We start from the raw sequence: 13,652 nt of genomic DNA on the forward strand, positions 1-13,652 counted from the left end.
CCACACACACCCCCAAGAAGCTATTGGGAAAGAAAGTTCCCGGAGCCACTTCCGGGGAGGGAGGCGCCACCTGTCCCCGGGCGGGCGCGCCCTTTCCCTGGACTTTGCTTCGTCTCCAGGTCAGTGTCGTGGGGGGCGCTGGTCCACGGCGGGAGGATCTCGAGATGGGAGGCGACGACGGTGGTGACCGTGGGTAGCCAGGGCTCGGCGAGCGTTTCCTAATCGTGAACACTGATGGAGCCGGGTGGGGACCGGTTCCCCCGCCCGCCCTGGCGTGGTTTTAGGGCGGGTAACCACAGTGGGTTTGGACCCTGCCGGAACCATGGCCTGTTCCTAGAGGACTTGGCTTGGCTCGGTGTATTGCCGTGGACCAGGCTTACTTCCAGCACCAGCCAAAAATGTGAGAGAACTGCCCAACTGCAGATGTCCTGCATGCACCGGATGAAACTTAAATTTCTGAAGCATTTCATGCACCATCCAGGTGTAACCGCTCTCTTCCCGAGAGGGTTGCAGAGGAGAGCTCAGCTGTCACAGTGACCTCACATGTCTGTGCTGTCGTTTGCTCGTCTGTAACGTGGGCGTGTGGGCGTGATACTAGTATGAAGCTTAAAGGGTTTCCTTTTATTTTCTATATATTTATTTATGTACAAGGAGAGGCAGAGAGAGAGAGGATGGGTGAGCCAGGGCCTCCACCGTTGTACTCCAGATGCATGTGCTACTTTGTGCATCTGGCTTTACCTGGGTAGTAGGGAATCGAATCCCGGTCCTTGGGTTTTGCAGGCAAGTGCCTTAACCACTGAACTCTCTCTCCTCAGCCCTTGAAGGATTTCTTAAGGTGAAAGAGCCTGTCATAGTGACTGACGCAAAGTAACTTCTGTCCCCTGCTCTTATTCTTATTATGGCTGACATCTGGGCAACAGCGCATGTACATCTGCAGCGTCCCTAAGAGGTGGCATACCAGTCTTTGCTCCTTACCCTGTCTTGCTAGGGATCAGGGCCTTTCTGTCCAGCAGGCGCACCGCGTCTGTGTTCAGACTGGAAAAAGTCGCAGGAACACCTCCTGTGGTGAACCAGCCTTGTGCAGGGTTGATCTGAGGATGTGGACTTAGACATATCCTTTGTCGAAGATCCTGCTGGGAAGCGGGTCTTGGGTCTTCTGGGCTTGCCTCTCGGGGCTGGTGTGGGTGGGGGTTGGAGAGGATGAGGTTTCATTTGAATTCCTTTAAGCCCTAAGCCCCTGGCAGGCTGACATCCTCTAGTCTAGAAGGTTGAGTCTATTTAAGGACCCAGAGGCTCTTGTCTCCCCCGCGTCCCCCCTCCGACTTCTTTTATCTCTAACATCATGACCCCTTGCATCAGTGCTATCTCCCTAGGGTGCACCTGTTGGATTTCTTCTTGAACCTCACCAACAGGAGAGCTGAACCTGGGCTCTGGGGGCCTTCTGACACCTATTTTCCAAGAGGCCTGTGTGCACGGAAGCGGACTCTGGGGCTGGAGACATGGCTTAGAAGTTAAGTGGCAAAGCCTAAGGACTAGGTTTCAGTTCCTCAGTACCCACGTAAAGCCAGATGCACAAAGTGGCACATGCATCTGGAGTCCATTTGCAGCAGCTGGAGGCCCTGGTGCTCCCATTATCATTCTCTGTCTCCTTTGTATCTCTACTTGCAAACAAACAAACAAACAAACAAACAAACAAACAAACAAACAGGCAAGACATTGACCTGCTGCTGGGTAGAGAGGCAAGTTCTCACCTCCTGGCCACAGCAGGTCTATTTTTTATTTTTTATTTATTTATTTTTGTTGTTGTTTTGGGGTAGGGTCTCATTCTAGCTCAGGCTGACCTGGAATTCACTATGGAGTCTCAGGGTGGCCTCGAACTCATGGTGATCCTCCTACCTCTGCCTCACGAGTGCTGGGATTAAAGGCGTGCACCACCACACCTGGCTGGGTTTACATTTTTAGAGAGTGGAGATGATGGTACACATGTTGTGTTGTGCACTGGCTCGGAGCACACCTTCTTCACATGGAAAACTCATGTCTATTTTAACATGAGAAAACTTGACCAGGAGGTCAGCTGGGGAAAAGAGATGGGAGGTCATGGGATGGGGACCCTTCACATGTGTGGAGGGCTGTAGACAGAGATGACACTGGTGAGAATCTGAGTTTGGGGTGTCACGATACTTCTTAGGGCATTGAACTTGCAGTTGTTCCTCCTCTTCTGAATACATTATTCCTCCACATCTCACACTTTCTAGCCCTTCAGCTCTGCTGTCTCTGGACAGTCTCCGTGACCACTGTCCAGAGCCACCCCTCCCATCACTTTGCTCACATTGTCCTATCATATCTGATTCAGGGCACTTACCTGGGATGGTGTATTTGTCGGCTTTATCCACTCATCAGAAGGTAGCGGCCAATAAGGCACAGGTGTCTCCCTGTTTACCACTGTACACTAGCTCCAACTTTTGGTAAATGCTCAGTAAATGTACCTGAGTGATAGGATGAAGGAATACCCATGGCCTGAAGCGTGGTGAGACTGGAGAGCTTTCCTTTTTCTTTTTTAAAATTTTATATATTTATTTGCAAACAGAGACAGAGAGAGAGAGAGAGAGAGAGAGAGAGAGAGAGAGAGAGTTAGAGAGGGAGGGAGGGAGGGAGGGAGGGAGGGAGGGAGAGAATGCGTGCACCAGGACCTCTAGCCACTGCAAACAAACTCCAGACATATGTACCAATTTGTGCATCGGGCTTTATGTGGATACTGGGGAAGTGAACTCAGGTCATTAGGCTTTGCAGGCAAGTGCTTTAACTGCTGAGCCATTTCTCCAGCCCCTCACCATCCTAGTGGCTGGGAGTTGGTATATTGTGATTTGGATGTGTTCTCTTCTCTGATGGCTAATAATGTGAGTTTCTTTTCATGTGTTTATTGGCTGTTTGTATGTCTTGTTTGAAGAAATGTCTACTTGGGTCTTTTGCCCATGTTTGAAATGGTTTTATATTCTTTTCTAATGAGTCATGAGGGTTCTTTATGTTTCTGGGTTCATCAGTTCCTCATCAGATAAGTGATTTTCAAATATTTTCTCCCACTTTCTGGTGGCCTTTTCCCTTTTTAAAATTTATTTTTACTTATTTTTTTTTGCATGTGCCTGTATTTATACCTGTTCATATATGTGCATGTGGAGCCTCCTGAGTTCTAGGGGTACAGGCATACTCTGTGCTGCCTGGCATGTTACATATGTTCTGGGAATCTGAACTCAGTTCCTCATGCCTGTGTAGCAAGCCCTGTCCCCACCGAGCCATCTTCCAAGCCCCAGCTTTGTAAACCCTTGCTTGATGGCATCCTTTGAAACATAAGGCTTTAATGTTGGTATTTTTCTAGTCTTATTTCTGCATTTGATGTCATACCTAAAACTTTTGCCTAATCCAAAGTCAAAGGTTTATGCCTGTGTTTTTTTTCTAAGAGTTTTATAATTTTTAGCTCTTAGATTTAGATCTTTAATCCATTTTGAGTTGAAATTTGTATGTGGTGCCCATTCCCTCTCTCATTTTCTCTCTCTCTCTTTCAACTTGCAAATAAATAAATGAAATACTTAAACACACAATACTCACCCCAAAATAAACAAACAAACAAATAAATAAATATTTTTCTAAATGGCTCGGTGATTAAATGTGTTTTCTTGGGAAGCCTGATGGCCTGGGTTCAATTTCCCAGCACCCACGGAAAACCAGATGTACAAAGTGGCACATGCATCTGGAGTTTGTTTGCATTGGCAGGAGGCCCTGGTGTGTCCATTATCTTTCTCTACATTCCCAAATAAATAAATAAACAAACCTAAAGAAACAAAGATTGTTCTTCTCATTGACTTGTCTTTATATCTTTTTAAGAAATATTTTATTTATTTATTTGAGAGAGAAAGAGGCAGAGAGAGAGAGAAAGAGATAGAAATGAAGTTCCGACACATGACCCACTTTGTGCATCTGGCTTATGTGGATCCTGGGGAATCAAACTTGGGTCCTTTAGTGTTGCAGGCAAGTGCCTGAACCTCTAAGCCATCTCTCCAGCCCTGTCTTTACATCTTTGTTACAAGGCATCTGGCTATTAATGCAAGTGTGTTTTTCCAAATATTTTATTTATTTATTTAGAGAGAAAGAGAGTGGACTTACCAAGGCCTCTGGCCACTGCAAACAAACTCCAGACACATGCGCCATCTTGTGCTTTTGTAAATACTGGGGAATTGAACCTGGGTCCTGAGGCTTCTCAGGCAAGTGCCTTAGCTGCTAAGCCATTTCTTCAGCCCAATGCAAGTGTTTTGTGCCCTCAATTCTGTTCCCTTTTCCATATGCCTCTCCTTATGTCAGTACAGGTGTGTGTGTTGTCTGGATGACTGTAGGTATGTTATGTAGTAAGTTTTGCACTCAGGAAGTAGTCCTTTTTCAGGGTTGTTTTTGTTACTCTAGCCTGAGCTCTCCCGCCCAGTAGAGTTTTAGGTCAGCTTGTTGATGCCTCAAAAGAAAAAAAAAATCAGCTGAGCTTTTTTTAAAACAATATTTTATTTATTTATTTGAGAGAGAAGCAGATAGAGAGAAATTGGGCACACCTAGGTGTCTAGCCACTGCAAATGAACTCTAGACACATGTGCCACCTTGTGCATCTGGCTTTATTACATGGGTACTGGGGAATTGAACCTGGGTCATTAGGCTTTGTGGGCAAGTTCCTTAACTGCTGTGCCATATGTCTAGTCCCATTTTGTTTTGTTTTGTTTTGTTTTCAAGGCAGGGTCTCATTCTAATCCAGGCTGACCTGGAACTCACTAGTAGCCAAGGCTGGCCTCAAACTCATGGTGATCCTTCCATCTCAGCCTCCAGAGTACTGGGATTAAAGACATGTGCCACCATATACCCATTTCAGATGAATTTTTAAAAACTTTTTATTGATGGGCTGGAGAGATGGCTTAGCAGTTAAGCACTTGCCTGTGAAGCCTGAGGACCCCAGTTTGAGGCTCTATTCCCCAGGACCCTCATTAGCCAGATGCATAAGGGGGCACACGTGTGTGGAGTTCGTTTGCACTGGCTAGAAGCACTGGTGTGCCCATTCTCTCTCTCTCCCTCTCTCTCTGCCTCTTCCTCTCTCTGTCGCTCTTGAATAAAATAAAATAAATTTAAAAAAACAAAAAACGTTTTTATTGACAACTTCTATAAATATAGACAATCTACCATGATCATACCTTCCTCCTAGTACCCTCCTTTCCCTCCTCCCAAATTCGCCCCCACAAATTCCTTGTTCTTTCCAACTAATCTCTCTTTTATTTATTATTTGATGCCATCATTTTTCCTCCTCTTATTATGCAAGGTCTTGTGTAGGTAGTGTCATCATTTCTTCTTTTGTTTGTTTTGTTTTTTGAGGTAGGGTCTCACTTTTTCCCAGGCTGACCTGGAATTTACTATTCAGTCTCAGGGTGGCCTGGAACTCATGGCGATGCTCCTACCTCTGCCTCCCAAGTGCTGGGATTAAAAGCCACCATGGGACTGGAGAGATGGCTTAGCGGTTAAGCGCTTGCCTGTGAAGCCTAAGGACCCCAGTTCGAGGCTCGGTTCCCCAGGTCCCACGTTAGCCAGATGCACAAGGGGGCGCACGCGTCTGGAGTTAGTTTGCAGAGGCTGGAAGCCCTGGCGCACCCATTCTCTCTCTCCCCCTCTATCTATCTTTCTCTCTGTGTCTGTCGCTCTCAAATAAATAAATAAATAAAATTTTAAAAAAGGCCACCATGCCCGGCATTTTTTTTACTTTTTAAAAAATGTTTTATTTTTATTTATTAGAGCAAGCAAGTGAGAGTGAGCGAGAGAGAGAATGAGTGTGCATGGGCCTCTAGCCAGTGTAAATGAACTCCAGATGCATGTGCCACCTTGTGCATCTGGGTACTGGGGAATTGAGCCTGAATCCTTAGGCTTCACTGGCAAGCACCTTAACTGCAAAGCCATCTCTCCAGCCCCAGTTGAACTTTTGCTAAGTGATCCATGGATAAGTGTAGATAATATGAGAAGTTTCCCATTTTTTTTGTGTGTGTGTGGGGGGATGCATGTGTATGCAGATGTGTGTGCCCCAAATGCACTTATATGAAAGCCAGAGGAGGTTGGGTGTCCTGTCTTGCTCTTCCATTTTATTTCCTTGAGACAGTGTCTCATTGAATCTGTCACTCCCTGTTTTTCAGTTAGAAGCCCCAGTGATTCTACTGTTTCTGCTCTCCCATCTCAAGCACTGGGGTTACAAGCTGTGGTATGGCCATGACTGGTGAGTTTCACCATCCTAGCATTCAGTGTGAGACCTGGAGCCCTTTTTCCTAGAGTTTTACTAAATTTCCTTAGTCATGGTCTGGGGAAGAAGCACTCGGAGGTCTGTTCTTCAGGCTGCTCAGAGAGGAATACAGGCATGTGAAGATGGTGTCTTCCTTGTTGAAGATGGTGACTGAGTGTAGTAGAGTTCTTAACCCAAGGCTACAGGTCTTGGATAAGATGATTCATTCCTGAGACTGGAGAGATGGGTTAGTGGTTAAGGCACTTGCCTGTGAAGCCTAAAGGATCCAAGTTCGATTCCTCAGTACCCACATAAGCCACATGGTGGAGAATATATCTGGAGTTCATCTGCAGTGGCTACAGGCCCTGTCATGCCCATTCATTCTCTAAATAAATAAATAATGGTTCATTCCTGAGTGTGAGATCGGAGGCATCCAGCAGCCTTGGCTTCCTGTATCCTGGGGGCTGTAGGTGCCTGGTATCCTTGCATCACCCCTCCTCCCACCCTCAAGAAGGAATGAGGCTGGCCAGGTGCGGTGGTGCACAGCTTTCATCCCAGCACTTGGGAGGCAGAGGTAGGAGGATCGCTGTGAGTTAGAGGACACCCTGAGACTCCATAGTGAAATCCAGGTCAGCCTGGGCTAGAGTGAGACCCTACCACAACAACCCAAAAAAATAAATAAAGAAGAAGAAGAAGGAATGAGAACTGGGGACCCCAGAGCCTTACAGTCATCAATTGGGGAGAATCCCTACAGTCATCAGTTGTGGAGAGGGTCATGGAGTCAGGCCCTGGGGAGGTTTGACTCAGATATCCTTCATAAACTCATGTTGTTTGAATGCTGGGTCCTTAGCTGGTTGCAGTTTTGGAGGTGGAGCCTTGCTGGAGGAGGTGTGTTGCTGGGGCAAACTTGGGGGTGTTAGAGCCAGCTCCTCCTTGCCAGAGCTCCATCATCCTCCTGCTGCTGTCGTCCACCTGCTGTGGCAGAGGTGATGTCCAGCCTCTGCTCATGCCATGCTTCCCCTGCTATCCCCTCAAGACTACAAGCCAAAAGAAACCCTCTCCTCCCACCAGCTGCTTTTGGTCGGGTGTTTAGTCCCAGCTATATTAGGGTAACTGCAACGGCCACCATTTGGATGTGGTTTGTCACTGCATGCGGAAGTAGGAATACTTTGGAAGAAAGGATATTGATGCCAAAGCAATTTTTGCTCCCTCCTGCTAGTTCCCTGGCATCATAATTTGAAGAATAAAATGAAAAAAAGTAAGGGATAGTATCGCATATTAAAAGTTCAGTTTACAGCCCTGCGTGCACTCATGTATTCCAGATGTTATGCTTTGGCACACGGCAGCGATTTTATTCTCAAGGATGGAGAAATGAGAAGTACAGTGACTACATTTGTATCATTTGGGAACGGCCCTTTTTATCTTTAGGAAAATTTTGTTTTCCAAGTTACAATTGAAACTACAAATCTATCCACTCTTAGCTATAGTGAGGAACTCTTATTTAAAACAAAAACAATGTGTGTGTATGTGTGTATGGGTGTGTGCATGTGTGCATGTGTGTCTGGAGTTATCCTTGTTTTCTTTGTTTCAAGGTAGAGTCTCACTCTAGGCCAGGCTGGCCTTGAACTCATTATAATCCTCTACCTGAGCCTCGTCAGTACTGGAATTAAAAGTGTTAGTTATAACCTGCTTTCTCTTTCTTTCTTTCCTTTTTTTTTTTTTTTCCTTTTTTTTTCAGGACAAGAGATGTTTCAAGGTAGGGTCTTCCTGTAGCCCAGGCTGACTTGGAATTCACTATGTAGTCTCAGGGTGGCCTTGAACTCACAGCAATCCTCCTACCTCTGCCTCCCAAGTGCGAAGATTAAAGGAGTGCCCCACCACACCCAGCTGCCATCTGCTTTATTTTTTTAAAAGCATGTGGAAAATTCCTTTTTATTTTAAAAAATATTTTTATTTCTTTATTTGAGAAAGAGAAAGAGCAGAGACAGAAAGAGAGCACCAGGGCTTCCAGCCACTGCAAATGAACTCCAGATACATGCACCACCTTGTGCATCTGGCTCACGTGGGTCCTAGGGAATCGAATCTGGGTCCTTTGGCTTTGCAGGCAAGTGCCTTTAACCACTAAGCCATCCCTCCAGCCCTACCACCTGCTTTTTCAAGACGATTTAAAAGCATTAATATCTGAGCCTGAGTTACTAGCTCATTTCTAGAAGGGAAAAATGTACCACACAATAGAACTTGTCTTGAGATCTTCAGAACCTAATCTCTCTTTAGTTTAGCAGATTTCCTTCAGTAAGCTATTACAACAAGCAGTTAGTTCACAGGGATTTTAGTCCTTCAGTGAGGGATGTGTGTGCCTGGAAACTTGGGGGAAAACACACTGAGATGATCCAACCCCAAAACAAGGAAGCACAGTGCAGAGCTGAGGTCTGGCACCTCGCTTCTCACTCAGCCTCAGAAGGTGCAGTTTGGCTGACCTTGGGTCACCTCTGTCCATGACACATCTCCCAAGGGCGTGGGGAGGACAGTTTCTCTCCAGCCTGGCTTTAATTTTATAAAGCTCTTCCCAGTCTTGCAAACTCAAGGGGTTTTCTTAACAAATCACTAGCATTTGGTGTGTTCTGGACTCGGCAGGGCTACACTCATCTTGGGCCAGCATTGTGAGTCATAAAGTATTTTAAGTGACCACCCAAGTCTGAAAGAAAGAGGGAGGAGGGAGACTTGAGGAGATACAGTGGTTTGGTAGTAAATGACTGGCCGCCTTGATGCAACCATGTTAATAGTTCTACCTAATAATGCTAATAAATATTGATAAAGTTTACAGTATCGTTTAGAGTCAGATGGTAACAATGTTGCTCCCAAATTTTATTGTTTTTTTGTGTCTTTTTTTTTTTTTTTTTTTTAGGTAGGGTCTCACTGTAACCCAGGCTGGCCTGGAATTCACTATGTAGTCTCAGGGTGGCCTTGAACTCACAGTGATCCTCCTACCTTTGCCTCCCAAGTGCTGGGATTAAAGGCATGTAGCACCACGCCTGGCTTCATGTGTGTTTTTAAACTAGTTTTCTTTATTTATTTGCAAGGAGAGAGAGAGAGAAAGGGCATGTCAGGGCCTCCAGCCACTGTAAACAAACTCCAGATGCATGTGCCACTTTGTGCATCTGGCTTTATGTGGGTGTCAGGGAATTCAACTTGGGTCATCAGCCTTTGCAGGCAAGCTCCTTAACTGCTAAGCCCTCTCTCCAGCTCTCATGGTTTTTTTTTTTTTTTTTTTAAGAAACAACCTGTGGAGCTGGAGAGAGGGCTTAGTGGTTAAGGCACTTGCTTGTGAAGCCCAAGGACCCAGGCTTGATTCCTCAGTACCCATGTAAGCCAGATGTACAAGGTGGTTCATGTGCCTGGAGTTCGTTTGCAGTGGCTAGAGGTATTGGCTTGCCCATTCTCTCTCTTTCTCTTTATCTACCTCTCTCTCTCTCAAATAAATAGAATAAATAAATAAAATATTTACAAACAAAACTATAGCCCATCATAAAACATAAAACTAAACTGAAATCTCTGTGTGTTCATGTATGTGTGTGTGTGCATATGTGCATATCTGAACAATGACTTAGTAAAGCAGTACTTACTCTCCTTATGTTTAGTCTCCTTTGTTAATTCCTTCCTACATTAATCTATTTTTGCTTTTTCTGTTACTTTAAATCATGGTTTTTCAACCCACTGGATTTATTTATTTCCCCAGTGAATCAAATGTACTTTTAGGGCTGGATAGATGGCTTAGTGGTTAAGGCGCTTTCCTGCAAAGCCTAATGACCCTGGATTGATTCCCCAGTATCCATGTAAAGTTGGATGCACAAAGTGGCACATGCATATGGAGTTCATCTGCAGCAGCTAAGGCCCTGGCAAATAAACAGAATATTTTTAAGGGGCTAGAGAGATGGTTTAGTGGTTTAAGGCACTTGCCAGCAAAGCCAAAAGACCCAAACTCAATTCCCCAGTACTCACGAAAGCCAGATGCACAAGATGGTGAATGTGTCAGGAGTTCATTTGCAGTGGCTAGAGTCCCTGGTGCTTCCATCCATTCTCTCTATCTGCTTCTCTCTCTCTCACACACAAATAAATAAGTTAAAATAATATTTTTTTTAAAATGTGCTTTCTTTCCTTTTTTCTTTTTGGTGGAGAGGATCTCACTGTAGCCCAGGCTGATCTGGAACTCACTCTCTGGCTCAGGCTGGCCTCGAACTCATAGCAATCCTCCTACCTCAGTCTCCCGAGTTCTGGAATTATAGGTATAAACCACCATGCCCAGCTAAAATATACTGATTGAAAAACACTATGAGCAGATATTTTTATCGCCATTTTATGGATGGAGAAAGAAGTGAGGCAGAGAGAGGTAACTTATACAGTTTAATAGTGTTGGTGAGTGACAGGGCTTTTTGACGTGTGTGTGTTCACGTGTGTGAGTGTGGGCATGAATGTGGCATGGTACATGTGTGGAGATCAGAGGACAACTTTTGGGTTGGTCCTTGCTGCCTGCTTCCTCTGAGATGTTGTTTATAGCTCCTCTCAGGAGCTTCTGGGAAAATCTTTTGCCACCACTTCCCATCTTGCTGTTGCTACACTTGGATTACAGAAACCCTCCACAGTTTGCGGATTAAAACTTTTTTTTTTTGTTTTAACTTATGAGAGAGAGAGAGAGAGAGAGAGAGAGAGAGGGAGGGAGAGAGAATTGGAACTCCAGGGCCTCCAGCCACTGCAAACGAACTCCAGACGCAAGTGCCCCCTTTTGCATCTGGCTTACATGGGTCCTAGGGAACCAAACAGAGGTACTTTGGCTTTGCAGGCAAACACTTAACTGCTAGGCCATCTCTCCAGCCCTAAAACTTTTTTTTTCAATATTTATTTGACAAAGGAGAGAGAAAGAGAAAAAGAATGGGCATGCCAGGCCTGCCTGCCATTGCAAACAAATTGCAGATATGCTACCTTGTATCTGGCTTTACATGGGTTCTTGGGAATTGAACTCTGGCCAGCAGGCTTTGCAGTCAAGCACTTCTAACCACTGACCCATCTCTCCAGTCCCAGCTTGCAGCATTTTAAATTTTAATTAATTAATTTATTTATTTGAGAGAGAGAGAGACAGAGAGAATGGGCATGCCAGGGCCTTCAGCTACTGCAAATGAACTCCAAACACATGTACCATCTTGGCATCTGGCTTATGTGGGTCCTGGGGAATCGAACCTGGGCCCTTTGGCTTTGCAGGCAAGTGCCTTAACCACTAAGCATCTCTCCAGCCCATCTGCAGCATTAAAATTTTTTTTTATTGACAACTTTCATAAATATAGGCAATATATTTCTTCCATTTCAATGTCATCATCTTTCCCCCTCCCCCATTATTAAGGTCTTGTGTAGGTAGCATCAGCTACTGTGAGGTTAAGAATATTAAGGCCACATTGTGTGTCTAGAAAATAGCATTGTAAGCACACCTCTCTTTCCTTTGGCTCTTATATTCTTTTCATCACCTCTTCTGCCATGGTCCCTGAGCCTTGGAGGATGTGGTAGAGATGTTCGGTTTGCAGCTTTTTATATATGGTCTAGAGATCTGAACTCAGGTATTCATGGTTGCCCAGGAAGCCATCTCTGAGCCATCTCCTCACTCTCTCTTTTTGGCTTTTTGAGACATTGTTTTACTTATGAAACCCAGGCTGGTCTTGAACTTGCAGTTGCTCTGTTTTGGGCTTCCAAGTGCTGGGATTCTAGGCATGTACCTCCACACCTTACTCTGCAGCTTGGGCTTGGACCCAGAAAGTGTGAGTCCTACTAAGAGTTCATAGCCTGTCAAAGGCCCTAGGTTTGGGTTCCAGTACCTCCCCACCCACAAAAGAGTTAATAGATTGAATGGAGGTCACCTAACTTCTGTAGCAACTAAGAAGCAAGTTTAACTTAATATGCTCATGAATATGTTGGGAAAACTAGCCACAAAGCTGCTAGGAGAGCAATACCATCATGTTGTCTTGAAAAGCAAATGTATCCATGGTGACAACTTTGATCAATATACAGAAAGGTGTTATTCTGGGGTTACCTTTTGTGGGTTTTGTTACTATTTAACTTATTCATTTGATAACTTAAAACCTTATGCAAGTACAGATTCAATTTCATGCAAGTACACAGACCCTTAGAGATGGGTTTCTTTTCTTTTCTTTTTTTTTTTGGTTTTTCGATGTAGGGTCTCACTCTGGTCCAGGCTGACGTGGAACTAATTCTGTCATCTCAGGGTGGCCTTGAACTCATGGCAATCCTCCTACCTCTGCCTTCCGAGTGCTGGGATTAAAGGTGTGCGCCACCACGCCCGGCTAAAGAGATGGGTTTCTGATGGAAAATCGCTGGCTACTAGCTTTTCATCACACCAGAAGTGTTGGGTGCAGCTGGCCTCTTCCATGAAGCTCTGTCTCTTCCTGGCTTCTGGCATCCTTCACTGTCCAGGGCCTCTTCCCATATCCAGCTGCCATCTCCCCGCCACCACTTTTGTGCAGCCAGCTTTATGTGGGTACTGGGGAACAGAGTCTGGGCTGGCAAGGCTTTGTAAGGAAGCACCTTTAACCATTGAACCATCTTCCCAGCCCCACTACCCACTTTAGACATGAAGTGTTTACAGGTAGCACTTGGTTTTTCTTTATTTTATTTATTTATGACAGAGGGGGGGGGGGAGAGAGAGAGAGAGAGAGAGAGGCAGATAGAGAGAAATAGAGAATGGGCACGCCAGGGCCTCCAGCCACTGCAAACAAACTCTAGACGCTTGCACCCCTTGTGCACCTGGCTTATGTGGGCCCTGGGGAATCGAACCAGGGTCCTTAGGCTTTGCAGGCAAGCGCCTTAACCGCTAAGTCATTTCCCCAGCCCCCGGGTGTCATTTTGACATTTAAAAACAATGCATGTATGGGGTTGGAGAGATGGCTCAGTGATTAAAGGTGCTGGTTTGTAAAGCCTGATGGCCTGCGTCCAATTCCCTAGTACCCATGTAAAGCCAGATGCACAAAGTGGTGCATGCACCTGGAATTCTTTTGTAGTGGCAGGAGGCCTTGGCATGCCCTCTATTCTCTCTTGCTTTCTAATAAATAATTAAAAAATAAAATTAAAGTGTGTGTGTGTGTGTGTGTGTGTGTGTGTGTGTGTAGGTTCCCATGTGTAGGCAAGAAGACATTGGTTGCCATCCTCAGGCATCATCCACCTGGTTTTTTTTTGAGGTAGCATCTGGCTCTAGCCAAGGCTATCCTGGAATTCACTATGTAGTCTCAGGATGGCCTTGAATTTAGGTCCTCTTGCCTCTGCCTCCTGAGTGCTGGGATTAAAGGCATGCACCACCACACCTGTCTAT

General features: G+C 45.3%; 1 protein-coding gene across 1 annotated transcript in view; it reads left to right on the forward strand.

Annotated features, from left to right (window-relative positions):
- Positions 1 to 13,652, forward strand: part of Arhgef3 (Rho guanine nucleotide exchange factor 3) — a 369,200-nt gene continuing 355,548 nt past the window's right edge. The window contains exon 1 of the mRNA XM_012949393.2: positions 1 to 119. The gene's annotated coding sequence lies outside the window, so the exon portion shown is untranslated. The remainder of the gene's footprint in view (positions 120 to 13,652) is intronic.

The sequence above is a fragment of the Jaculus jaculus genome, chromosome 16 (assembly GCF_020740685.1).
Source record: "Jaculus jaculus isolate mJacJac1 chromosome 16, mJacJac1.mat.Y.cur, whole genome shotgun sequence".
Taxonomy (NCBI): domain Eukaryota; kingdom Metazoa; phylum Chordata; class Mammalia; order Rodentia; family Dipodidae; genus Jaculus; species Jaculus jaculus.